This window comes from Lampetra fluviatilis, chromosome 27 (assembly GCF_964198595.1).
Source record: "Lampetra fluviatilis chromosome 27, kcLamFluv1.1, whole genome shotgun sequence".
NCBI classification, from domain to species: Eukaryota; Metazoa; Chordata; class Hyperoartia; order Petromyzontiformes; family Petromyzontidae; genus Lampetra; species Lampetra fluviatilis.
This window is the reverse complement of record NC_136301.1, coordinates 12162117-12189970: the sequence shown is the minus strand read 5'-3', so window position 1 is coordinate 12189970 and position 27854 is coordinate 12162117. Positions and strand designations below refer to the sequence as shown.

General features: G+C 49.5%; 1 protein-coding gene and 1 pseudogene across 2 annotated transcripts in view; both read right to left on the bottom strand.

Annotated features, from left to right (window-relative positions):
- The window catches only part of SEC23IP (SEC23 interacting protein), a 191646-nt gene extending 174095 nt beyond the window's left edge, over positions 1 to 17551 (bottom strand). The window contains exon 1 of the mRNA XM_078869260.1: positions 17548 to 17551. The gene's annotated coding sequence lies outside the window, so the exon portion shown is untranslated. The remainder of the gene's footprint in view (positions 1 to 17547) is intronic.
- A 5939-nt stretch (positions 17552 to 23490) lies between these two features.
- LOC144942587 (trace amine-associated receptor 365 pseudogene) lies at positions 23491 to 24558 on the bottom strand (annotated as a pseudogene). Its single transcript, XR_013639401.1, has one exon. The product of XR_013639401.1 is annotated as a trace amine-associated receptor 365 pseudogene (transcript).
- Between the last annotated feature and the right edge of the window lie 3296 nt (positions 24559 to 27854).

The following is a 27854-nucleotide window of genomic DNA, read 5'->3' as shown; positions in this document are numbered from 1 at the left end:
TCCACCTCAACAAATTGCTAGTAATCTACCTGTATTGATTAGGTCAAATAACTTTGAGAGTAGTCAATCCCATTTTTCCTTAGGTTAGCATATTTCCATTTACACCATGCTAGACTTATCCCTCTCCATTTTCTCTGTTACCCTATAATGGTGGAATCAGTACTCTATTTTCCTCTTTTAGGTTGGTAGCCCTGCACAATTAATCGCACCCATACATATGCATGTGCTCTCCTGACCCACGGAGTGACTATATCTCCGTGGACAGGCCCCTGAATCATATTCTCAATGAGACTCATTATGCATTTTACGAGTCTTCCCGCCCGTGTTTGGTGCGGTCCGCACATCATCTCTGTGTCATCCCCCGACGACGCTAAAAGTCTCCCATGGTCCTGTCTCATTATAGTCGGCTGGTTTACCCCCTTGTGACAAATACGATAGGCCAGGAACTTTGGCAACTCCTCACTGACGTGAACCAAGGCCGAAATCACCAACAGACCCTCAATGAGCTCGCATCGCCACTCCCTAACACACTTTCATTGAGGAATTTATCTTCCTCTACCATGTCCGAGCCCTCCTATCTACACTGCAATGTCTCGTGGGGTCTGCTCACTAATCCACGATTTATATGGCGACACAGCCAGGCTGTTCAATCCGAGGAACCAAATGTCTTGTCCTCGGGTGGGTAGGATTAGGATGGGGTCTGTGATTGATGCCGAGGCCCATTTTTATACTGTTGTAGAATAGTTAAATACGCAGTGCAAACAGTTAACCAAGGGCAACTGAGAGCAAACAGGTGCGCGTGAGGTTTGCACGGACAAACCGCCAGTTGAAAGGGGTGAAGCAGGTGCAGATGGGGTCGACCGGTTGTGCACGTTGAGGCCGGAGGTGTTGCCAAGGAGACGGGAGATAAGGGGTGATTGATGGGCCAACAGGCGCCAGCCTAGCGAGAGCTTAAAGAGACACATGAGAGGTCTCAGATAATTGGCAGGGGGATATAAGGGCGTGTGCGTGAGCGGAGCAGGGAGTTGTTGCAGGGGACCAAGTGTGAAGATATCTCGCCACTGCCGCTCCAGCCGTCAATGGGACCTCAACCCTCACGCCGTCGCCGGGCGGGTGTTAGCTGATCCCCTCGCCTGGGAAAGATGGGTGAGCGGGTCTGAGGGAGCATAGATGAGGGCAGCGGTGAAGATGTAGAGTCGCTGTGTGCGAAGATGCTGTGTGTAGAGACGCTGTGTGTAGAGTCGCTGTGTGTGAAGACGCTGTGTGCGGGGACGCTGTGTGTGGAGTCGCTGTGTGCGAGGACACTGTGTGTGGAATCACTGAGAGCAGAGCTGCTGAGTGCAGGATAAGGGAGGTAAAAGGTAGATAAGAGTGGGGAGAGGTTAAGCATAAGTGACCGTTTATAGATAATAGGAGTGCTTACAACTGGTGCAAGAATAGGTGAATAAAGTGTAAGCAGGTGACTTGTTACAACGTATCGGAATGAGTATTTTTTTAGACACTACACTGTGATAAGACTACTGCTTGGTAATTTGTACCAGTAAACACTGTCTCGTGCCCGAAACAACGGAACAAGGGTCAGAATGAACGCCATTCCCTTTGTCTATGACGAGGGGCGGCCATATCGGGTGGGGGTCAGATGAACAGCATCTGGAGCCACAGACATCAAGGGAGAGGAGATTTGTCGAGATAAACTCAAGTGACCCCATTGTATGCAGATGGCGTCCCCCTCACAATAATTAACCCTGGGTAGGCAAAGTCGAGGTGAGGGGAAGGAATATTTATTGACCCTTTGGAATAGTTTAAGTTAGGTTCGAGTTCAATGTATTTATTTGTTAGGCAATTGCCTGACTTTACGAGGGAGGTCAATGGTGTGTGAGCACAGGAACAAATAAATAAAGATAAAACATCAATATTGCAGAGAATTAGTACAGGGTCGTTAGGGAATATTGCACAACTAACAAATGAGGTATTTAACAGTGGTAAACAAAATTAATACATATCAGTGCAAATATAATATGGGAAAATATAATATGAGAGCATGAGGTGGCAGAAAAAGTTAGGAACACCCACCGAGAGCTGCAAACAAAGATCCCCCGTATAACCTTAACAGACTGTTGGGGCAAGTGCTGTTAGCAAGCACCTATAAAGGTTGGAGAAGCACACGAGGGCATGGGTGGCCAGCACCACGCCTGGCCGCCTTTGTCTCCCTAGTGGCGATGTTTACACATTGCATTAGGTACTCATTTGAGGACTAGTTTAGATAATCTTCACTGGAATCTAAACATCTAGATAGAGTACATACCTATAGGCATATGGGTATATAGTCTATATATATTTCTGCACGCATAGGCAGACCCGTATACATAAAGGCACACACAGAACCCGACACTCAGGTGAGCGTGTTAATACTGATAGGGGAAGGGGAAGGGCTGTAGCTGACAGGGAAGAGGTTGAACCGTGTGAGGCAGAGGGGTTTGTTTGGTCGCCGGATGATAGTGATTTGCGATAGTGCCTCGAGAGGGGAAAAGAGGAAGTAGGTTTCAAGAAAGGAGTTTGAGCATTCTCTTCTCATACAAATGGTATTTGCTGGCACTCTTTTCCCACCAAGTGCAAAACGACTTAAATGAATTGGATAAACATATCAAATATGTTTTATATGTAGCCATTAATCACCAATAGTACGATTCATATTTTTTTTTGGATAAGGTAATCTAAACATGTGTCGTAAACCCTGCCAATTAATAAAAGTATCACGTGAATGAAACGTGAAAAATGTATTACTACTTAAGAGTAATGTTAAATTTGAATGGGTACAATGTTTCGCTGGAGATTACATCCAGCATCCTCAGTTGGACAGGATCTCAAATCTCGAATAAAAACACTTCCTGGTCCGAATCCTTAAGACGTCATTGGCATATTGATGCAAGTGATCTGATAATTAGTTGATTGGTCGTTGATCTATTGTGATTTACAGGTTAGGATTGTGGAAAAAGGTTAATCTATGTAACGATTAGTGAAAATAAGCTATCCTTAATTATATTAAGGTATATTGTAAGGCCCACTGAGTTATACAGCTCTTTTTCAGAAGCGACCTGGCCACAAATGATAGCTCAACGAAGTGGCTTATCACGTGGAAATGTATAGCAGCTAAATACTCAAAACACGTTTCTAAATGTGGAGAGAAAACCCGGAGAACCCGGGAGGAAAATCTCCGCTGCAGGGAGAACATGCAAACTCCAAATATACAGGCATCAGGGTCGGGATCCACCCCATCAACCCCCTGTATACCAGGTGAGGTAGTTAATATCTTTCTGGAATTGTAATGCTATTGTGATTCTAATTAAGCATAAACAGGATTTCATCATAAGGGTTGATACAAGAGGTTTAGTGAGTTATTATTAATGTAATGGAGTATTGTTTTTGTTTAAAACGGAAAATAATATTTCTGTATCAAAGATAATTATTTACGTATAAATCGTGTCCAGGCCGCACTCAGTTTATAGCCATCTGCTTGGTTGAAGTTATTTAAATCTTGACTTAAAGCTTTTGTGACTGCAGGAATGAATTTTCTTTGGGTCTTTCGGTAAAGTCACGTAGATAGGTTCAAAGAAAATAACAAAAAATACCAAAAAACTACGACGTTACGATCGCAACACAAGCATTTGTTATTTTCTTTGAACCTATCTACGTGACTTTACTGAAAGACCCAAATAATATGAAGTTATTTATTTTTTTCTCAGTTTCTATTGATCCTGTAGTTAATCTTTGCCAGTCATGATTAGTTTTAAATTGGACGTTCACTGATCAAATTAAATTGTGGTCCCTTTCTGACATGCATGTTCTGCAATCGCATAAAATTGGGTCGGTGTTTAATATTTTTATTCCGTTCTTTATGTCGCGTGCTCATTTTTCGACCTATCTGGCCAATATAACATTAGCGGCAAGTACGCATAATCTAATATATGCCCTCTGATGCTAATTTAGGTATTTTATGGTGATGAGATTATTTAAAGAAAGCATCTGTATACGTTTTCTTGTAGTACTGGCCTCTACATTGGGTTTACTGTTCCCCCCCCCCACCACCCACGATTAGCACGTACACGCGACGTGTTATATTTTACCGTGTGGACCACGTCCAAGGAGGAAATACAGAAATGGGAGGGGTTTGTCACCATTTCCATGGTAAACTGAATAACTGGATGTTGTAAGTTGAGATGGTCTGAATTTCTATGCCATCTTCTTCGTATGGTTGTAGATGCAGAGAAACAACTGCAATTTCTCATTCAGGTGGTCAATCCAGATAACCACGTCAGGAGCAGCACAGGGTATCACTGTAATGTCTCCTTCGTATTTGTGGATAGGGCATTTAATCGTTGTGGTATGGTCTGATGTGGATTACCAGAGTCGCACATTAGAGTTTAACATTTTCAGTTTGTGCATCAGGTATCTGCATCTGCAATGGTTTATGTAGACGTGGGGTCTGTGAGGACCTCTCCAAAACCCCTCGTAATGCCGTCCAGCCCACTCGAGCTCTCAGCGCACAGCCACTCCTCAGCATAGTCAGTCGAAAACAAAGAACCACCGACTCGTACAACAGACATTTTGATATTTAACACAGCACAAATAAACACACCAAAGCAATTACTAAACGATCGACCCGCGTGTGTCACCCCGAAAATCACCCAATCGTGCAATAGTCTTGGCTCTGGTAACTCTTGCAAGCCTAGGGCAGGATAGGCGTTGCAGCCTCAGGCCCCTGGGCTCTAATGCAGGAGCAGCTGGTTGCCCCAGACCCGAGCTAGACTCAGCTCAGGGGTCTGAGGCAACCAGGTCGCCCACAGGTCACAAGTTGCAGAAATGTGGAAACCTAGGAGGTTCATCAACATCGAACGCTCCCTCCTTGAAAGCACATGGCAGATGCAGGGCACGGCCACCACCCAGACACTGCGTTGGCCGGGAGTGGCCTAAATACCTGTGGGGCCGACGTCCACCTCCCCGCTCCCCGTGAGTGGGCGGGGCTTGACGTCCACCCCCTCCACTCCCCCCTCCTCCTATTCGGCCGCCTCTCGCCGGGCCCCCGCCGATCGAGTGATCGCCCCCCCCGCGCCAGCACCCTCTCTGAGGGACATATCTGAACGGATGGCTTATCACCGCCGAGGTTATCCCGCACACGCCGAGCGCTAATTAACAGAAACGGCGGCGGTATGATATTGCCCCCCCCCCTCCGCCGTGGATAAGCCTTAATCCGCTGTGCAAACAGAGGCTAATGCTAGCAGAAAGGGAACGGCAGGGATAGGACTATGGGGCACGCCTCACCGTTAACGCTATTTCTACTGTGTAAACACGCTGCGTAAAGCACGCTGTGTAAACACGCACGCGAGCGCAAGCACGAGCAAACGACGGCGGCTGTATGTGCTGCAGTACACGCGCCTCACACATACACTCAAATCACTCATACCACCCCCACGCTGCAGCCCTGCGCTCGCGCTCGCGTCAGGCATACCGTCTCTCAACGCAGACGCGCCACACACAGATCACAGACCCTACGCCAAGGTTCTGCCCACACACACAAAAATCACACTACACCAATATTCTGCACTAGAGTTTATTAATGGCGCCAATACGCCTTACCCGGAGGAGAAATATTTCGCGATGAGAGCCTAGAGTAACTCTGCCTATGAACCCAGCTACTCAAACGTCCTACCACGTACCTTGAAACTGGACTCGCGGCGTCCCACCCATTGTTCTCCCGTGCCCAGTAGTTCGCGTCTTAGTGTCTGCTCTTTATGCCCAGTATTCCACCCTCCGTCCTCCCCCCAATGTTGTGTGTAACTCATTGCGGTTGGCCCAGGGAACCTTTTATTTTTGCGCCCATACAATTTTAAGCCAATTTAGGGGCACCGCAATGTCATCTGTCCTGTGGTGGTCGGCCAATCTCCTGGCACCGAGAAACCATGGGACTCTCCCCTAGGGGCCCTTCGGATTAAAACCCGATGTGCCAGGCAACCCCCCGCCAGGACACTACGTGGGTGCGCTGCATGCGGGTGTGTGTTTAGTGCGGGGGCCGGGAGGGAGTCGCGGCGCTTGCGAAGTTGCTCCACGGTCGTGACACCACATACCACTCTGCCTAAAAACAATGAACCTGTTCACACACCTTCTGCATCAAACCGTATGCCCGTAACACTGGAAACCCATTGATACACCTCCTGCATCAAGCAATCTGCCTTTTACACTGAAAGCCCTTCAAAACACTTCCAATATCAACCACAGGCTGAAACACTAAACCTGTCGATACAATTCCTATATCACACTGCCTGAAAAACTGAATCTGTCAATACAATTCCCATCACCTGTAGATACAATTCGTGTATCAGACTGCCTGAAACACTTGAATCTGTCGATACAATTCCTGTACTCTATTACACTGCCTGAAACACTATAACCTGTTTTAATACTTTCTGTTTCACTCTGCCTAAGGCACTGAAAAACTAAAATATGATCACACAACATTAACCTATACTGTACCTTCAAAATTAACCTCCTCTCAAATCACTTTACCATTTGGAAAACACCCTGACACGTTAACCAATTTACCTCAAGCCTGAAATATCGCCGATGTAAAACAGCGCTCTTGTCCTGAACTCTAACATTTGTAAACTTGTTTAATAACCGTAGCCCTGATGCGTGGCGCATGTGTGCACACCTACATTAATCAATAAAACACATTGAAACCTGCTCCTGTGTCTGTGTTTCTGTCTACAAAACCTTTGAATACATAATTCCCCCATAAATAACCTCTCTACACGTCAGTCCATCACTTATTCTTGGTTCTTTCGATAAAGTCACGTAGATAGAAAATAAAAATAAATTAAAATTACAAATGAAATTAAAAACCCACGTTTCGATCTCATCAGGCGGAGAGAAAAGAGGGGGAAAGCCTCCAAATGCAACTGCTTATAAGGGCTTCCAAAGTGAGTGGGTGGGGGACGAGAGTTGTGATCCAGAAGCAAGGAAAGCTGTGCGGCGTAAACAGCATGGGCGGGTCAGCCAGTGTTAATGAAGGAGTAAAGCGCGAGAAGTAGGAGTAAAGCGTGAGATAGAGGTGGAGCTGAAGGCGAGGGGCGCAGTCCAAGTGTGTTAGACAATGGGGGGAGGGAGGGGTAGAGATAAGGGAGAGAGAAGGGGGTAGATGTGGCACATTAGGAATGGATCACTCTTTTAATTTATCCTTGTGCAGCAAGGGAGTAAAGTGTGGTTCTGTGAAAGTCCTGATGTGCTGTGCAGTGCATCAATGCATGTGTGTACAACAGCATGTGATGACTGAGTCGGGCCTATAGGTGGCTGGCAGGGTTATTGAAGGACCACGCGGATATACCAGTCACATGGTTAATGGCGGCTCGGGAGCAAGGCTGGTTGTAACACACGTGTTGTTGCATTTTACAGAGTGACGGTGCTGTTCTTCCCAAGAATAATATTAACCACAATAAATAAATGTGCTTGCCCTCGATTTGGAGCACCTGCCCACGTCCTTCATTTCGAGTGTGCAACATAGAGATAGGGGGAGAGAGGGGGAGTAAAGCGCGAGATAGAGGTGGAGATGAAGGCGAGGGGCATAGTCCAAGTGTGTTAGACAATGGGGGGAGGAAGGGGGTAGAGAAAGGGGGAGAGAGGGGGAGGAGGAGAGAGGGAGGTAGAGATGAGGGGGGGGCCTTGCACCTCGCTACACACATCCACACTGCTGACGGTAGAGGTTGACAAGAAAACACGAATCAAGTCATGATCCAAAGTGGTTGATGAAATCTTTCCAATGATTGCTGAGTTTATAACCGTCGTCTCGGTTGAAATTGTGTCTGTGTTTGTATATATGGATGGCTTCATGAACGAATCTTTGTTGATAGCCAGTCGGCTTGCAAAGTATCAACGTCTTAAATAAATCAATTTCATGTGAGCCAGCCGCATTAAAGTAATGATCAGCCATGGCAGAAGTATTGGTCCTGCCGTGTTTATCTTTATTTTCTATCTACGTGACTTTACTGAAAGAACCAAGAATATGAATTCCTGCAGTCACAAAAGTATAAATTTAGTCCATCACTTATCGACTTGTATGGGCTCAGCAGACCCAGGACTGTCCTCATTACAGCATTGCAGAAGGTAGCACATCCCGCGATTTTCCAGGCGAAGGGCAAGCTTCCACGTGGCATTAGGCCGCAGCTCATGTGCACGCCTCTCTTGCCCTCACACAGCTCTGCATCGCAATCCTAGCGGGCACCGCATTGTTCCCTAGGCTCCAACAGCACATGCTGAGAGGATGGAGGCACTTGCCTCACGTTCCACCCTCTTAACATTACATTTGAGGCGACCATGCAATCGTCTGCATGGTCCCGCCATATTTCTCCATGCCCGTCTCTCTCCCCCTCTTCTCTCGCAGTCCAGCGTCGCACTCCAAGCGCACCGTGTCGTTCCCAGGCCCCCAGCAGCACGCGATCAGGATGGATGATGAGGCACCTGTCTCGTTTTTTCACCCTCATCTATTATAAAAGCCGTTCCGTGTCCATTTGTCTGTCCATCAACTAGATTATAAGAGCTTTTCAGAAGACCTAAATCAAAGTTATAGAAAGTAGACCCCGGCCCCAGATGTGGGGGTAAAAAGTTGATCCAAAAGGTTTCCCAAAAGTGTCGACCCCCCAAAAAGTTTCACTCCACCCCCCCCCCCAAATTCTAGAAAGTGGACCTCCCCCAGATGTACAATAGAGCCACTAGTATCTGCACACATTGGGGTGGAGAGAGAAGAGGACATCAGTAGGGGCGACGGGTGAGGCAGGTGTTGCGACGCCCTCCTCAGGATTTAGATTTTCGGCGGCCTATGGTACTGTGGCCGCGGAAATTCTAGTAACTTGAAATCTGAGGTGACCTCGCAGCAACCCGAACCGCCACGCTATGTTTCTCCAGACCCATATCTATCGGCCTCTTTTCCTGGCTCCTCTTCCCTGTCAATCCATCGGGGTTCATACCATACTTTTAATCTCCCCGTTCTGCCCATGAAACACCTCCCCCAATACACCGCGCAGCACCAAGGGGGGGTGGAATGAGGGGGGAAGGAGGGAGGGGGGTGGCTCACAAGGGCCACTACAGGGTGGACCATGAGCTTCGTGGAAGATCAAACCCAGGGAATTTCTGCTTTGGGTCTTTCACAAGGTGTTTGTTTTTTATGTAGTTTTTTTTAAACTCTATTCAGCTTTTCAAGCTTCGTCGGGGTTGAAATCGCATTAATTAATATAATGAGCCAAGAATGTCAGTGTGTAACGCGCATGACGTCAATCCACGTGGACCAGTCTCCCTCATTAATAATCATGAACGGGTGACGTCACTCTGCATGAACAAGGTGGAGCGGAAACTTAAATTTGTTAACGCAAATAACCTTTCATTTTCACCTTTTTTTATGCAAAGTAAAGCTAATAAAGACATCAACGCAGAAATTAATATAACGAGCAGAAAAAGGCTGTGTGTGACACCACTGGACATCCGCCCCCCCCCCCCCCTCATTATTATACATGTCTGCCTGCTTTTTTTCTAATAACACAGAAGAAGGTCGACTGGCTATGACAATTTTTTTACGCAAATTCCTTTTCGATTTTACATATCTTTATACAAAGTTAAGGCAATTAATAAATATACGTGGCTTCACAGTGCATTTCGTGCCTTTTTTTCTTCGCCACCTCAAACAAAAGGTACGTCTACTTTACACTTCCTAATTATGCTACATTAAACATTTCAATAAACATTTCTTTACGTGTGTAATGTGAGCAAGGACAGGGTCACGTGAGTGTGGGCGGAGTCAGGGTCACGTGCGGAGGAGGAGGAGTCAGGGTCACGTGAGGGGGAGGATATAAGGGGAGAACCGGAAGGGGATCGGGAGTGGAGACAGAATAGAGAAGGGAGAGGCCACGCGGAGAGCTGGCGAGGAGTGGCGCGATTGCCACGAGGCAGGAGTCACGTCACCGTCGGCCAGCGGTGTTTGTGGAGCAGCGGGGGTGTCTGCAGAGTGTGCGGGAGCATACGGAGCAGCAGGGTGGCTGTTGGGTGCGCGGGGAGCACACGGAGCAGCAAGGGGGCTGCAGAGTGTGCGGAGCACACGGGCAGCGGGGTGGCTGCAGGGAGAGAGTGAGCGGGAGCGGAGGACTCAGACGACGTGCGGAGGCACGAGGCGGAGAAGGTGCGGGTCGGAGCGGAGACATCACGGGGTGTGAGCAAGAACCCAATAAAGGACACGGAGAACAACATCGGCTGAGAGTCCTTTATTACACGTGTAATGCGAGCAAGGATTGAGGGGGGACGGAGTCTGGGTCACATGAGGAGAGGGAGGAGTTAGGGTCACGTGGGGGAGAGGATTTAGGGAGAGAACCGGAAGGGGAACGGGGAGTTGAGACGGAGTGAAACGGGAGGAGGCCACGCTGGGCAGTACGGGGAGAGTGGCGCGGTCGCCACGCGGTGGGAGACGTCGGCACCGTCAGCCATCGGTGTCAGGATGCAGAGGGCTAGCGAGCGGTGGAAGGCTAGCTGCAGAGCGGAGCAGCAATGAAGCTGCAGACGGAGCAGCGGTGTGGCTGCAGGGCGGAGCAGCAGTGAGGCTGCAGAACGAGCAGCAGAGTGGCTGTGGAGTGATCATCGGGAGAGACGCGGGCCTGAGCGAGGACGCTGTGTGAACGAGATTCTACGAACCCAAATAAAGGACAACGGAGATCGACATTGAGAAAGAGTCCTTTATTACACACGTGCAACATTTCCTAACAGATTTTATAATCACACAAGAAAACGCAAATGTACATCTTTAATATTACAGCTTCCGTCCTCGAACGGGCAAACAAGCTAGTTGTTTAAGGTTAAGTGCATGGATCCAAAAGGGCTTGCTTGACTTGAAGCGATGAGGGATGTTATTGAGGTCTTCATGAATTGGAAGGAAACTGTTTATTACATTAACCCCCCCCCTGGTCTTCGCACCTGATTGGCTCACAAGTGACATCACATTTATCCCTCTATTTAAGACATAAACAGGAGGATTTTCCCACAATTCTTGCTGTCACTTGATGAGGCTGGTTGTAAATGGTGTGGGTTACTAATGCCAATTGTAATTGGCATGTTTTGTTTACGTGGCAAACCTTACTAATTGGCTGTATTGGGTGGTGGTGGGTTTAACGACACATTTATATTTATGCAGTCTAACCCAAAAACTTATATTACAGTTATATTGTATTATCAATGTAACATGTGTGCAAGCACGCTTAGTGTTTTTAGTATTTACTGCTGAATGAAGGCTTCCCCGTGACGCGTGAGTCATGGGGGTTGTTTGACCATACTTTGCCATTCAGTTTAATTCCTATGATTTTATAATTGAGATATTTCATCCGGGAAATTATTTGATAATTTTGCGCTCTTGAGATAGGGATTACCACCTGTAAAATTTAATTTGTGTTTGGGTGGGAGGAATATATTTGTGCTGAAATGTGGTGGTGATGGTGGCAGGCTGTACAAATATGTAGGAGTTCGTCCGACATCACGACTCTACTTAGTGCCCAGAGCGCTCCCTCTCTCTTCCCCATCTCAGCAGCGCTGCCTTGCTGGCTTCCAGGGTCAACTGCAAGTTTCCCCCGGTAAGGTGATGCTCAGGTAAGAAGCTCTATGAACACGGGGAGGGGAGTAGATGGGGGGAGGGGGACGCAAAGCTCTGACCATCCTGACTGTGAATGCAAGTGCGTGATGTCGAACCGCACCCTCTTTTACAGGTACAACACCTGGGGCATGGGTTGATCTTCCAAGAGAAATGTCTCTCTGCGCGCCAAACCCATTTGGCGAGTTATACTGTAGATTAATTAATGTTGCGGATGCTGCCAAGGTGTAAAACAAAAAGTAGTTATGAAGGACTAACTCCTAATGTGCTGCTGGAACTCAAGTTTCCTACCAAGTGCAAACAAAGACTTAAAGGAATTTAATAAAAAATTTTTTTTTAAATCTGGTAACTAACGAAGCGGTTTTGCATGTTAACGGCAGAATGAATTTGTACAATACACCGCGTGTGTAACCATTCCGGATATTTTTTTATAGTCCATTGTTAATCCACTGCTGGATGAGGGCCTCCCCATTACGTGTAAGTCATGGGGGATTGTTTGACCATACTTCAATACGTTTGTCAGTTTAATTAAATGCTTTGGATTCAAATGTTTCACCTGGGAAATTATTTGGATTATTTCGTGCTCGTGTGAGATAGAGTTTCTACCTCAGAAATCAAAACTGCACTGGGTGGTAGGCATTCATGTGTAGTGAGATATGATTGTATTTTGTTGTACTTTGTCACAGTACACGGCACAGTGTTGATAGACTGTCTGAGAAGCATGTCCCGGCTTGGTCTACAGTGGAAAAGGTGGTAACCACATCTTTACCCCAGATAATCAATCGGACTCTAGTGTTGTTCCCGTTCTGTTGCAATGTGCACTCATGCCTGCTTTATTTGAGGGCGATATTGGCACATAAAATACAGATTGATTGAATCGAGTTAACTATGTGTAATAAAGGACTCTCTCTCAGATGTCGATCTCCGTTGTCCTTTATTGGGTTCGTAGAATCTCCGTACCACGGCGTCTCGCTCAGGCCCGCGTCCCGCTCGACGACCTCTCCACAGCCCTCGGCTGCTCCGTTGTGCAGTCTCCCTGCTGCCCCGTCAGGCAATCCTTGCAGCCACACCGCTGCCCCGCTATCTAGCGTCACTGCTGCCCCTTTCACAGCTAGCCTCTCACTGCCCCGTTAGCTCTCTTCGTCTGACACCGATGGCTGTCGGTGTCGACGTCTCCCACTGCGTGGCGACCGCGCCACACTCTCCGTCTTGCCCAGCGTGGCCTCCTCGTATTTCACTCCGTCTCAACTCCCCCTTGCCCTTCCGGTTCTCTCCCTAACTCCACCCACTCCCCACGTGACCCAGACTCTGCCCCCCCTCAATTCTTGCTCGCATTACACGACCCCCCCCCCCCCCTAATGAAAACCCAGCCGTCCCTGGCTGCAACAAATACAAAAAAAAATAATGCGAGCAATATTGGAACCATCTGGCATCACTGGACAACGGAGAGTATAAAACGATAACAAGAACAATAACAATCAACGAAAGGAAACGGATTTGGAACGCGTGCGGGTCGCCGGCCCGTCCCGAACGGGCGGCGGTACCCCCACGGACCGAGAACGCGACGGGGTCTTAAGATCGACGGGAGTAGAACCGCCCGCCGCTGTTGGAGGTCCGCCAACGCCAAGGTCCCGCCCGCCAGGGAGACCCAAGTCCGGGGTCTCGATCAACCGTGTCTGTGGTGGGGTTGGAAGGGTAGCGGGGCCAAGTGGCCCCGTCGCCGTGGTAGGCCCACCCAGAGCAGGATTCGCCACATCCGCCTGCGTCACGGCTGGTTTGTCTGTAGAAGGCACGACAGGCGCGCTTGCAGAGTCAACAGGCAAGGGCAGAGGTGCGTCGGGCGCAACAGACACCGGCAAGGCAACATCAGGGGATGACGCATCCGTCCGCGGGGCCAGGTAGGGCTTCATCCTAGACGTATGAACGTACCAGCGCCGCGATCCGAACCGAACCCGTGCGGATTGCGGGTTAGGGACTTCAATAAGCTTAACCGGCCCCTGCCATGGTTTGTGAAGCTTAGGGGAGGTCCCCGGCCGCACCTGCGGGCAGTGCAGCCATGCCATGTCCCCCACTCGCCAGGGGCATGTACCGGTCGAGCGTTGGGCGCAACGCTCGTTTCGCGCCTGAGTCTTGGCAGTAGCCAACCGGGCCCCCTCCCGTGCCTCGGCGACGTGTCGAACCGTGTCCTGAATATATTCGGGGAGAGGTTTAACAGGACCCTTCGCCCCCATACTCAGCTGTACTTCCACCGGCGGCACATTCTCGCGACCGTACATGAGAAAAAATGGAGAATACCCAGTGGACGCATGAGGCGTCATCCGATACGCGGAGAGTACCCCAGGTATATGCAAGTCCCAATCAGCTTGTTTCTCGTCAACCGTGTGACATAGCATGGCCGACAGCGTCCGATTAAGGCGTTCCACCATGCCATCCGTCTGCGGGTGGTAAGGAGACGTACAAACCTTCTTGATTCCCAGAGCAGAGCACACTTCCGCCAACAATTTGGAAGAAAAATTTCGCCCCTGATCCGTGAGTAGCCTCTCCGGCGCCCCCTTGTCCATCACATATCCAAATAGGAAGGCGTCCGTGATAGACGCCGCCGACTGGTCGGGTAAGGGCCAAGCCATCGGCCAGCGGGAAAGATATTCCACCCCGACCAGCAAATATTTATTACCCCTAGCGGACGGTGGGAAAGGTCCCAAAATATCCAGCGCCACCAACTCGTTGATTCGAGACACTTGTATAGACTGCACCGGCGGCACGTAAGGGTTTTTAGGCGACTTCCGCCGGGCACACTCGGGACACGCCCGAATGTGTCCGACGACATCCGTCGTCATGCCGTGCCAGAAGTAGTCACGCTGTTATGTTAACAAAGTCTTCTGCACCCCGAGATGTAATAAAGTGTCGCCGTGCAGAATCCGAATCAATTCGTACCGTAGCGACGATGGTACCACCAGACGCCAGCGGTCATGCAATCCCTCTCTCCACATGAACAACCCATCCCGGAGAGCGGCCCCCGGCGTCCCACCGGACAGCAATTTCCCCGCTTCCTTCGCAGCCCGACTCCGTAAAGCCCCCAACGAGTCGTCAAGCAATTGTTCGCGAATCCATACCGAGCGCGGCAGGTTCAGAACCCCATCGGCCGGTCCTGGGCACACCGGAGCCCCAGGCATCTCGACAGCTGACACGACAGGCCGAGGGGGTAGCTGAACCGGCGTACACCTATTCATACCCGACGCGCAAGCGCAAGGAGACCCCTGTGGTAATCTGGAGAGTGCGTCCGCATTCGCGTGACGCGACCCCTTCCGATATTGTATGTCGAATGAAAATTCCTGCAGGGTCTCCAACCATCGTGCCAGTTGGCCAGATGGTTGGTCAACCCTCAGGGCATATTGCAGAGCCGCATGGTCCGTGCGCACAATAAATGACCGGCCGTAAAGATACGGCCGATATTGGCGGAGAAAATGGACAATAGCCAATAATTCGCGGCGAATGACACAGTAGCGGGTTTCTGCCGGGGACAGTACACGGCTACCGTAGGCTACCACGCGCTCCACGCCACCTTTGGACTGTGACAAAACGGCCCCAATCCCAGTGCCACTGGCGTCCGTATCCAGAATAAACGGTCTATCGAAATCCGGATAGTCCAATGTCGGCGCCGTCGCCAACCGATCGCGTAGGCCCTGAAACGCCGCTTCCTCCGGCGGACCCCAACTGAACCTCCGACCCTTACCCGTAAGGAGGTGCAAAGGCCTAGCGATCATAGCAAAGTTCGGGACAAACCTGCGATAGTATGAGGCGAACCCCAAGAAGCGACGTACGTCCCCAACCGAGGCCGGGGTTGGCCAGTTACGGACGCACGCCGTCTTCTCCAGGTCCGTGGCCACCCCGTCCGCACTGACTATGTGTCCCAAATAACGCACGGATCGTTGCAGTAGGTGACACTTTTTCGGTTTGAATTTTAAATTTGCGGAGCGCATCCTAACAAAAACCGTCTCTAATCTCTGCAAATGTTCGTCAAATGTGCGGCTAAAGATGATGACATCGTCTAAATAAATCAAACATGTCTCCCACTGCAGACCCGTTAACACCAGCTCCATCAACCGCTGAAAAGTGGCTGGAGCCGCATTCAAGCCCATCGGAAGGCAATTCAACTGAAACAGTCCCTGCGGCGTGCGAAAAGCCGTCTTATCCCTCGAAGACTCGTCAAGGGGAAGCTGCCAGAATCCCGAAGAGAGATCCAATGTTGAAAAAAACTTCGCCCCAGACAAGGCATCGAGGGAATCATCCATACGCGGAAGTGGGTACGCGTCTGCGATGGACACCTTATTCAATTTCCGAAAATCGACGCAAAATCGCAGTTTCCCATCCTTCTTTTTCACAAGGACCACCGGCGCGCCCCATGGACTGTTAGACGGGGATATAATATCAGCGGCTAGCATGTCCTCCACTGCCCCGCGAACCTGATCCCGCTCCATCGGGCTCAACCGATGCGAGTTCAACCGAATCGGAGCGGCATCCCCCATCTCAATGTGGTGGGAAAGCAGGGAGGTGCGTCCCAAGTCAAAATCATCCGAGCTGAACACGTCAGAATAACTTAGCAACAGCGCGCGAAGCGCGGACCGTTGCTCTCTGGTCAGGGACGAATTCTCCCCGCATAACTCGGCAACCCAACGGTCATCCTGCCCCATTGGCCCCGAAACCCCCCCTACCATGTCCCAGCAGACCCGGTTGTCATGGGTCGTGAACGCGGTCGTGGCGTGAGCCACAACCGTTACGGCCGGGACACTGACATTCTCTGCACTCCCATTTAGCACCTGTAAGAACGGGGGCTGGCCCGGCCGGACAATTGTTTGTGCCCCAACCAGCGCTGAGCCGCCCGTTATAGCCGTGGACGGCAATAACAGAACCCCCGCCGCTCCCTCAACACCAGGAACTGGCTTCCGATATCTCAACGGGATAAGCATCTGCGAACCAGGTGGAATGTCAACAGATACTTTGGACAGCGCCTGCACCAGGCAAACAGGGGCAGACCAGCCCCATGGCGACGGTAGGAACGAAATTTTACGCCCCCCCGGTAATTCAATGCAGTTTTGATCAATCCTTATTTGAATGGGCATTTTTGCCAGGAAATCAGTCCCCAACAAACAGGGCACCGCGAGGGACCTAGAGATCAACACGGTCCCTGAAGCCGACACCCCCCCGATGGATATGTTGGCATCCACCTGGCCCACAATGCCCATACTTCCCCCATTCGCCACTATGCATGAATCATAAACCGCTCGCACTTTCCCTGGCGGAATGCCCAAAAGATAGAAAATGACATCAGAAATAATGGTCGCGGATGCACCGGAGTCCACCAAAATACGCACCTCGACCCCCTGAATGGAATCCGGTACCGTGGACGACCCCGTAGCGGCCGCAACTACCCTGCGTGCCAATCGGCGCCATTGCGTCAGCGAGCGACCCGGGTCAACTGGAGGCACCTTGTTGTTAACGACACACGGACCGCGCGGCGATGGTGATGCATGAGGTGACAGGCCTTGCTGGGTGTCTGGTGCGCACCGACTTGCCTGTACTGGTGGGTCTTTTCGTGCGGCGTCCGTGGTCAAGACCTCCTGCTGGGGCGGCCCCGGGATGCGAGCCCAACAGTCCCTTGCGAAGTGGCCCTTACGGCCGCAGCGGAAGCACTCCACGCCGTTCCGACGCGCGGCACCCCCCTGTCCCGACGCTCCCGCGCCTGCGGCGCGGACCTCGGCCCCGTCCCCCCCCCGAGCAGGCCACTGGGCGGAGGCGGCCGTCAACTCCTGCAGACCCTTGTCGTCAGGAACGTAGATCGCCTTCAAAGGATCCCACCCCGGTAGCACCGCCTTCAACGACGGGCCCCCCCGTCCAAGCCGACACCTGCTTCCAGCGTCGGAGATTAAATTGAGTGTCCAAGCACTTAGCTACAGCACGGGACGTCAATTTATCATGGCTGCACACCGGCATGGAGATCCCAAGGTCTCTAGATAATTTGAGCATTTTGCCCAACACGAGAGGCTCCAACAAATTGGGCTCCATCTCGGGGTATGCCGCCATCGCCAGTTCTAGAACTGCGCCTCTGTAGGCCACCGGCGATTCATCAGGCGCCCGTTGGCGCTGAACAAATCTCCGATGGGCGTCGTCCGGAGGCTCGTACGCATCCGCCATCTCCTCGAAGACACCCTGCAGCGTCTTCTTCTTGTCGGCCTTGATGGAGCGGAAGAACCGGACGGACTCGTCGTCGAGAAGTGTTGGTAAGACTTCCAGGGCCTCCGCGTCCGTCCACATGGCGGAGTGTACGGCCGCTTGAAAACGGCAGGCGAATGCGCTCCAATTGCCGCCGATTGAGAATTCTTTGACCGTTGCTAAATGACGGCTGCGGGTTCTTGCTCCTCCGTCCTCCTCCGATGGTGACACGCGTGGCAGCGACAAGATGGCGTCGCTCCGCAACGTGTGCAAGATGGCGGCTTCCCGCAGCGGAGGGCGCAAGATGGCGGCTTCCCGCCGTTCTTCCTCGGCCACGCCCAAGATGGCGTCTTCGTGCCGCGTGGTCGAGAGGGCTGACGGCGACGGCAAGGCCCCGGCCCGTTGTTCCTCGCCGGGCCTCCCCGAAGTCGTCGCCGGCGTGACGAGAACGCACAATTGCGCCAGTACTGTCTTCAGCGCCTCCAGTTGTGCCGCCACCTGTCGTCATCCCTTGTCAGCGTCCAGTCGCGCGGGTGGGCCCACCGAGGCGGCCACGTCCTGCACTGCTGGAACCTCGCTCGTCCCCGCTCCGCTTTCCTCCTCCATCGTGGGTAGCGCCACCGCTGGAGGGAGGTCGTCGTCGGAAGATGTTGCCGAAGATGATACAGGGACGGTCTTCTTCCTGAGCTGTTTTGACATGTCGTTTCACTTCTGACACCAATGTAATAAAAGACTCTCTCTCAGATGTCGATCTCCGTTGTCCTTTATTGGGTTCGTAGAATCTCCGTACCACGGCGTCTCGCTCAGGCCCGCGTCCCGCTCGACGACCTCTCCACAGCCCTCGGCTGCTCCGTTGTGCAGTCTCCCTGCTGCTCCAATATGCAGTCTCCCTGCTGCTCCGTCAGGCAATCCTTGCAGCCACACCGCTGCCCCGCTATCTAGCGTCACTGCTGCCCCTTGCACAGCTAGCCTTTCACTGCCCCGTTAGCTCTCCTCATCTGACACCGATGGCTGTCGGTGTCGACGTCTCCCACCGCGTGGCGACCGCGCCACACTCTCCGTCTTGCCCAGCGTAGCCTCCTCGTATTTCACTCCGTCTCCACTCCCCCTTCCCCTTCCGGTTCTCTCCCTAAATCCTCTCCCCCACGTGACCCTAACTCCACCCACTCCCCACGTGACCCAGACTCCACCCCCCCTCAATCCTTGCTCGCATTACACATGTATGAATGCCTTGGGCACTACAGTACTGCAGTTTAGTCGCTCGTGCGACGTAGTTCTGTTCACTCAATCGCGTTATATCCAATGCACATCCGCGTTATAAAAAATGTGTTCTGTAATATATTCATTACGTTAGATCAAATTCGCGTTATGAAGACGCGTTATAAGAGAACAGACTGTGTGCTGAACGTATTTCGCAAGAGCTTTCTCCAGTATGCATGGGATTCTGCAGATACTTTCGTTTCCTACCAAATGCAAAAAATAGACTTAAAGGAATTGGATAAACATATAAAATGTGGCCCCTCATGAAACTGTTTTGCACGTGGCATTGGTAATGTGAATTGGTACAATGGAACACGTATATAAACATGGTGTTTTTTTTACAGGCCATTGTCAATCCACTGTTGGATGAAGACCTACCCGTTATGTGTGGGTCATGGGGGTTGTTTGACCAGACTTCATCACTTTAGTCAGTTTCATGACATTTATTGAAAATTTCACCTGGACCACCCCTTGAGATGGAACCTCCCTTGAGATGGAACCTCTCGTTTGTACGGCTGGCCAGGATTTGGATTGACACATATAAAGAAAACACGTTATGGGACTATACATACGTTTTCAATCTATAACTTATACCGTTTGCACTCTATTGTATTCGACTAGTCTTATCAAGGCATTATAATGAAAGTGACAGTCAAAAGTTCATGTAAAAGCAGTTTTAGAACTTGTATAAGTACAAAAAACAACCCACAAAGGTGCATACTTCATTAGCTTTCCCATACCACTCCTGGCTAAAGAGCCCCAACTGGAGAGAGACTCTTAGGGGTGTTTTGTCTACTCTCCTACGTTAAACCAGACGTGTTTGAAGAGGTGGGTGTACCCATGGGCGGAGTTTGGGTGGAGGGGCCACGGGGCAAAACCCCGCCCAAACTGGGCAGCTTTATTAATGTATTCAAATTAGTTTACAATTAAGATTAAAATAAATTAATTATTTGCATGCACGATTCCTAATGTGAGGGGCAAAGCGAACCCCTGCACCCCCCCCACCCCCCCCCAAATATAGAAGTCAAACTCGCCCTACGGGCGTACCGACACTTAACCCCATCACCCGCGAACTGCCGAATCAATTGACCTGTAGCGTACCATTTATACTGCTGGGTGGATTAGAGGTGGAGAGTTACGAACCTTGTTTTTTCCCCCAACATGTTGATCTCTATAATGCGAGTCAAGTGTGATTACTTTAACATTGCAGCAGCATCCTTGCTGTGGGTTATTTTAATTCGTTGGTCGGTATGCTCTCAAAGCGTTTCACATTAGGGGCCGTCCATAAATGACGTCACGCACCTGGGGGGGGGGGTCAGACATTTGTGTGACAAGGGGGGGGGGTTGAGAAATGTGACGTCACATAAAAATGCGCAACTTTAAATAAATATAGACAACACGTTCTACTTAATTAAATATACTTTTAGTAAATGTTTTCTCCTACAACATCAGAGTGCAGCGCCACATTAAATACGCACTACAATGACAATAGTTTAAGGCGATTTGAAGCATGTTTTATATTTGGGGGGGAGGGGGGCGAGCTTTGTGACGTCCTATTTGAGGGGGGTCTGACTTTTTGTGACGCCGTGTGACGAAGGGGGGGGGGGGCTCAAAAATCGCCCAAAATCGCGTGACGTCATTTATGGACTGCCCCTTAGCACCCTACGTCCGTGTACAGTGCCCTGTACTTTCCAATAAAGGTTGAGGGAAAGCAACAGTTTTGAAATGTGTTCCGTTGAATGCTGTTTTCAACCAAACAAAAGAGGCAGTAGATGCCGTATAGATCGTAATGACACCGCCAAAGGTGCGCATGGGACGGTGCAGTCGTCCTTAATAGGCTCTCACCAAAATCAATGGTTCTGAAAAAGCGAGTTGCAGTGATATATATTCAACGTCTAACTCTATCGCACCTTCCCCTCCGACTCAGCCACTGAGTGCCTACATTCACCTCTCTGCGTCACCGTCCATGTTCGGTCGAATTTAGCGTGGACTGTGGAGAGGTTGGTGCCTTATATACGTACGGTGCGAAAGAAGTTCAATATACATAAAAAAAAAACTGTCCAACTGTCCTCTTGTCCAAAGTGTTCTCACATTCAATGTCTCTACTGTAATATCCGCATTCACCATTCTATTCTCTGTTGTTTCGGAATTTGGCTGCTTTGTTTACTGATGGTGTCCGTAGCTACTGCTGCTGCTTTGCATACATGTAAATAATTTCCAGACAATTAAGGCATTGTCGTCATTGGTCTGTTTAACGTCATTACATGTATTCTTTAATTATGAAATTCACATTCAATTATAAAAACACTTATTATACAGTCGCAAATACACTTTTTATGAACGTTACTTATGTACCACTTTATTGTAGGCCTATATAGACCGACTACAAGTTTCCCTTGACATTTAAATGTGTCTATATAGGTTCTATATGGCAGGGAGACGTGGTTGATGACTCCATATTTAAACAACAAACTGGACACCTTTGACCGGTGGTCCTTCCCAGGGGCGGTTTCTTCATTAGGGCGATTGGGCGACGCACCACCAATGTCATTCAACCACAGAGTCACGCTAGCCGTCACTGTGCCGCTGGATATAGTCTAATCAGCGTCATGCTATGTTCTGTGGAGTACCGCCTCTTTTTGGGCGATTTCCCTCCAGCTGAGAATCGCCCCGAGTGGTCCCATAGACTTACATTCAAAGATGTTTTTTTTCGAACGGGGGCGCTGCAATGCATTCTCTATGGGTTCCGGGAGGGCTCGCCCTAACGTGCTTACGTCATCATACGTGCTTACGTCATCATACGTAAGCACGTTTCATCCAACAATATAATTTGTCGCCACCTAGTGGAATCTTTAATAAAATAAACCTGAGTGGTTTGTTTTAATAGTGAGTATAGAAACAAACAAGATGTATTGTAAGAGTCACTTTATTTTTCATTAATATTAAAGAAGTGAAGTTGCCTTTACATGCTTAAGCTGTTAATGTATCCATTGCATGGGTGGACCTTATCCTTATCAATCATCCAGACATTTGCCCCCCCTGAGAGATTTTGCAGGAGCCGCCACTGGTCCTTCCGATGGATACTTCAGTTACACTTCAGCGAGCATATCACACATTCTTAAGTCCAGCACGTCAGCCGGTGTCTGACATCGAACCAGGAGACACATTGCCCGTGCTGACATGTTGGCAGATCCGCGCAATTATCGATGGCCTTGCTCGAGATTGGACGCTGCCCAGGGGCAGGCCGAGGTAGACCTGGATGCACACCGTTGGGGCCGATCTCAGACATCGTAATCTCAGCCTACACTTGGTGTGGCATCGGACGCATGAGAATGGCATGCCCAGGCGATGTACAGTATTGAGGATCGCTACACCTCCTCTCGGGGCATGCGACTAATTGATTCAAATGGGTGCTCGTCTTTGACCTTGTCAGATGATCGCAAAAGCTAAGCAGGTTTTGAGAATGGATATCACCTAAATGGGCAATCACCGTGCACAGCAGGTTGTCAAAGGCTGCTACAGCAGACTACGCTGTAGTCGGTAGAAGGCAGTGCTGCAAAATCCAATGTTGTATTGCACTACTATGCTTCCACATCTATGCCCCCTGCTTCACTCACTCGGCTGACCAACATGAAGTATAGTAAAATAACCAATTCGACCTGGACGGTGCAGGGAGGCTTTTTGTCCAGGAGAGGGTTTGCAAGAGAGCTGAACATATACTGTTCCTCATAGTGGCAGTTATTTAACATGACAGCCGAGAAGCAACGATCACAATAATTATAACGAGCACCCGCGGTATGACGATCTGTGATTGGTGGCAGGAGATGAGGAGACATGGTCCGAGATGTCACAATGCGATTGGCAACTGGCAATTAGGTGACAGTAATGAGGGGAGGGGCAGGAAATGGGAGAGGGACCTGTGGGTATAAGGCACGTCGGAAGAGGGATGTGAGGCGAGAGCTGTGGATGAAGGAAGTAGCTGTGTTTCACAATGGTGGAATAAACGGATTTGAACCCTGAACTGTCACGGCGTGTTTGTGAGGAGAGTATCCGCGACAGTAGAATTGGGCGTAAAGCAACCAAATTTATGAGAGACCCCTTTGGCCTCTTTCATCCAAAATGTATCCTCGTGCAAAAAATATGGCAGGCAGTGTCAATCAATGGTAAGTAAGCACATGCCCAAAGTATGAAATTTTCCAAGACAGCCATGTGTTCTCTGTCTCCCCCTCACCCCGCGACCCAGTTGAATAACTAATAATGGAACTGAGAAACCATCAAACACATTACACATATAAACTCAATTTAATGTTAAATTATGACCTATAAATCGAATTTTGGGCCTCATTGGACTCTCACAGCTCGGCTGAGCGGCTCCCAGGCTGCCAAAACTTGCGGCTAAACATGATGCGGATGGCGTTACGAAACGTGCGGTTGAAGCCCCCGTATAGGTAAGGGTTGATGGCTGAATTAACGTGCCCGAACCAGTTCACGATGTCCCAAAAGATGGAATTTGTTTTAAAATCGATCCAGGGATCATTGACGATGGTGGAAAAAAATGGCGCCCAGCAGAACATGAATACGCCCAGGATGATGGACACAGTCTTGGTGGCGTTGTGCTCTCGTTTCATGGCCGCCCACTGCTGCTTGTTGAAGCCCGACTTGCCCTGACCCCCTTGCTGCTGAACGCTGATGGAGCGGGCCTGCTTGCGTGCCACGCGGTAAATCTTCGCGTAGGCAAGGGTCATTATCGTCATGGGCACGACGAAGCTGAAGAAGGCCCCACAGCTCGAGAACACCTTGTTCATGTAGAAGACGCAGTTGTCTGGACAGGTGCGGCTCTCCATCATGTCCTCGATGCCAATGACAATCCATCCCAGCATCACGGGCACCACATAGAGCAGCGACCCGAGCCATGCGGCGGCAAGAAGCAGGGCTGCTGTCTTCCAGGTGAAGCGCTCTCGATAGTGCATCGGGTCGCAAATGGCCAGGTAGCGGTCGTAGGCGATGCAACAAAGGTGCATGGTGGAGGCGGTGGAGATGAAGGCGTCAAGGAAGTGGTGCACCTTGCAGAACGCGTGGCTGTAGAACCAGCAGTCGTAGACACACTGTGTCATGTAGAAGGGCATCACCACCACGCCCACCATGATGTCGGCCACTGCGAGGGAGAAGGTGAAGGTGTTGGGCAACACCTGCAGCTGCTTGAAGTAGGAGATGGCCGTGATGATGGTCATGTTCCCCAAGAAGTTCAACACCATGGAAAAGATCATGGCGATGAAGATTATGTTGGCGGTGCGTGCGGACAGTCGTGCCGGGCGGCAGCGGAGGCCGGACTCCCGGATCAGGCAGAGCAGTGGCTCCACATGGGAGGCATTTTGGCCAGGATCCCCGTCCATGAGTCCCAGAGCGAGGCTAGAGTTCATGGTCTCCCCTTCGAACTTCTCAGTGTCCAGCGTCTCAATCAGTCAAGGGGTTTCTGCTTGCTTCACAGTTGTTCGTTCGCCAACTTGTCCACTGTTCCTTGCAAGCATTTGTCTCACCCCTCTCATTCACCCAGCGTCAGTGTCTGGGGCAAAGGAATCCTATATCTCGTGACCGTCTCTGTTTCTTACAAGTTTGGGAAAATGAAAAGCATCTTCTAAGATGTTTGGCCACTTCCTGTCTTTGAGCATTCGGTGTGTCCACTTGTAGGAGGAAATAGGAAGTCCGGGAGAAAAACCTGCAACCATTTGAGGGGAGAGCAATAAAAACTCAGCAATAGATATATCCTCTCAGTAACCTACTTCATATTCTGGATCAGATTCAGCCAAATTCTAATTTAAAGGCAAATACTATAGTTGTCATTGTCATATCTATGGTACATATTTGCCAGTATCAAATTTATGAAAAATAAGAATAGGTTTTACACTTTCTGGCAATAAAATAGGTGTTAAGATGTTCATACAACGAAATAGATACCTTTTCCAAGGCAACAAGTGTCCATACCTGTGGCAAAACATGTAAACAAACATGCTCTGATAACATAGGCATTATCCTTGAAGCTGATTGGCCTACAACTGTCTCTGGTACCTAATTTGGTGTTTGAACATCTTAACACCTGTTTTATTGCCAGAAAGGTTTAAATATTTTATTTTTCATCAGTTGTTATGGTTTTTGTCGATAAACTTTTAAGACTGTTTCCCTCTGTCTCCATGTATTTTGTCCTCTGATTACATTTTTCTGTATTATATCCTAAAGCATTGTGCAATACAACTAGTTCCTGAAGAACTGCATGAATAATAATATTTAGTTGGAAATAACGTTGCGCATGTCAATTGAATCTCACACTCGCTCAGGCACCACAGAAAAGCTGGCAAGCAGCCAGGCGGGAAGCCGTAGTCAACAATTGCCAAAGCGTTCTCTGTCACTCGGTCTGCCTCCCTTTGCATGTCTAGATTGGTCCATCTCTGTCTCCCTATGGTTCTCTCTGGGACTGGGTCCGCATCTTGTTTGTCCCCTTGTCTTCCTCTGTCTATTATATGTCTCCTATGTCTCTCTGCTAGGAAACTAATTGTCAGAGTAAGAGGACATGGTTCCAAATTTCATACTTGAAGAAGTAACCATTGCTCTTCGCAGTATTAAAACAGGGAACGTTCTTGTACCAGATGGAATGAGTTTAACACGTAGGCTTTCACGAACAGTATTATTCATAATAAAGGTTTTTTAGTTAGATCGCGTTATTTATAAATGTGTCGCAACCCTTCAAAACCCGATACGGCCAATCATTAAAAAATGTATCACGCTGACAAAAGACAAATAGTTCACTACTTTAGCTCACCGATGTGTTGAAGAGTGAATCCACAACATTACAATTTGAGTACGACGTCTTATTATGAACAGATGGAATGACTGTGCATCATAGACAAGACAAATGGTATCAGCTGTTGCAACACAATGAGTAGATAGATTTACTACGAAATGTTTACACTAACAAATTCCTTATTTGCCACGATAATTTTTTTCCAATTTAAATAGAGAATTTAATACAAGCTTTTGTGACCAATATTATCCATAATAGAGGTTGTTTTGTGCTAAATCACGTACAGTGAGGGAAAAAAGTATTTGATCACCTGCTGATTTTTAACGTTTTCCCACTGACAAAGAAATGATCAGTTTATGATTTTACTGGTAAGTTTCTTTGAACAGTGAGAGACAGAATAACAACAACAAAATCCAGAAAAACGCATGTCAAAAATGTTATACATTGATTTGCATTTTAATGAGGAAAATAAGTATTTGACCCCCTCTTACTCAGAATTTTTTTTTGGCTCCCAGGTGTCTTTTATACAGGTAACGAGCTGAGATTAAGAGCACACTCTTAAAGGGAGTGCTCCTAATCTCAGCTTGTTACCTGTGTAATAAAGGACTCTCTCTCAGATGTCGATCTCCGTTGTCCTTTATTGGGTTCGTAGAATCTCCGTACCACGGCGTCTCGCTCAGGCCCGCGTCCCGCTCGACGACCTCTCCACAGCCCTCGGCTGCTCCGTTGTGCAGTCTCCCTGCTGCTCCAATATGCAGTCTCCCTGCTGCCCCGTCAGGCCATCCTTGCAGCCACACTGCTGCCCCGCTATCTAGCGTCACTGCTGCCCCTTTCACAGCTAGCCTCTCACTGCCCCGTTAGCTCTCTTCGTCTGACACCGATGGCTGTCGGTGTCGACGTCTCCCACCGCGTGGCGACCGCGCCACACTCTCCGTCTTGCCCAGCGTAGCCTCCTCGTATTTCACTCCGTCTCCACTCCCCCTTCCCCTTCCGGTTCTCTCCCTAAATCCTCTCCCCCACGTGACCCTAACTCCACCCACTCCCCACGTGACCCAGACTCCGCCCCCCCCTCAATCCTTGCTCACATTACACCTGTATAAAAGACACCTGTTCACAGAAGCAATCAATCAATCAGATTCCAAACTCTCCACCATGGCCAAGACCAAAGAGCTTTCCAAGGATGTCAGGGACAAAATTTTAGACCTACACAAGGCTGTAATGGGCTACAAGACCATCGCCAAGCAGCAAAAAAGAGAAACACAAAAGAACTGTCAATCTCCGTCGGCCTGGGGCTCCATGCAAGATCTCACCTCGTGGAGTTGCAATGATCATGAGAACAGTGAGGAATCAGCCCAGAACTACACGGGAGGATCTTGTCAATGATCTCAAGGCAGCTGGGACCATAGTCACCAAGAAAACATTTGGTAACACACTACGCCATGAAGGACTGAAATCCTGCAGCACCCGCAAGGTCCCCCTGCTCAAGAAAGCACATATACATGCCCGTCTGAAGTTTGCCAATGAACATCTGAATGATTCAGAGGACAACTGGGTGAAAGTGTTGTGGTCAGATGAGACCAAAATTGAGCTCTTTGGCATCAACTCAACTCGCCGTGTTTGGAGGAGGAATGCTGCCTATGACCCCAAGAACACCATCCCCACCGTCAAACATGGAGGTGGAAACATTATGCTTTGGGGGTGCTTTTCTGCTAAGGGGACAGGACAACTTCACCGCATCAAAGGGACGATGGACGGGGCCATGTACCGTCAAATCTTGGGTGAGAACCTCCTTCCCTCAGCCAGGGCATTGAAAATGGGTCGTGGATGGGTATTCCAGCATGACAATGCCCAAAAACACACGGCCAAGGCAAAAAAGGAGTGGTTCAAGAAGAAGCACATTAAGGTCCTGGAGTGGCCTAG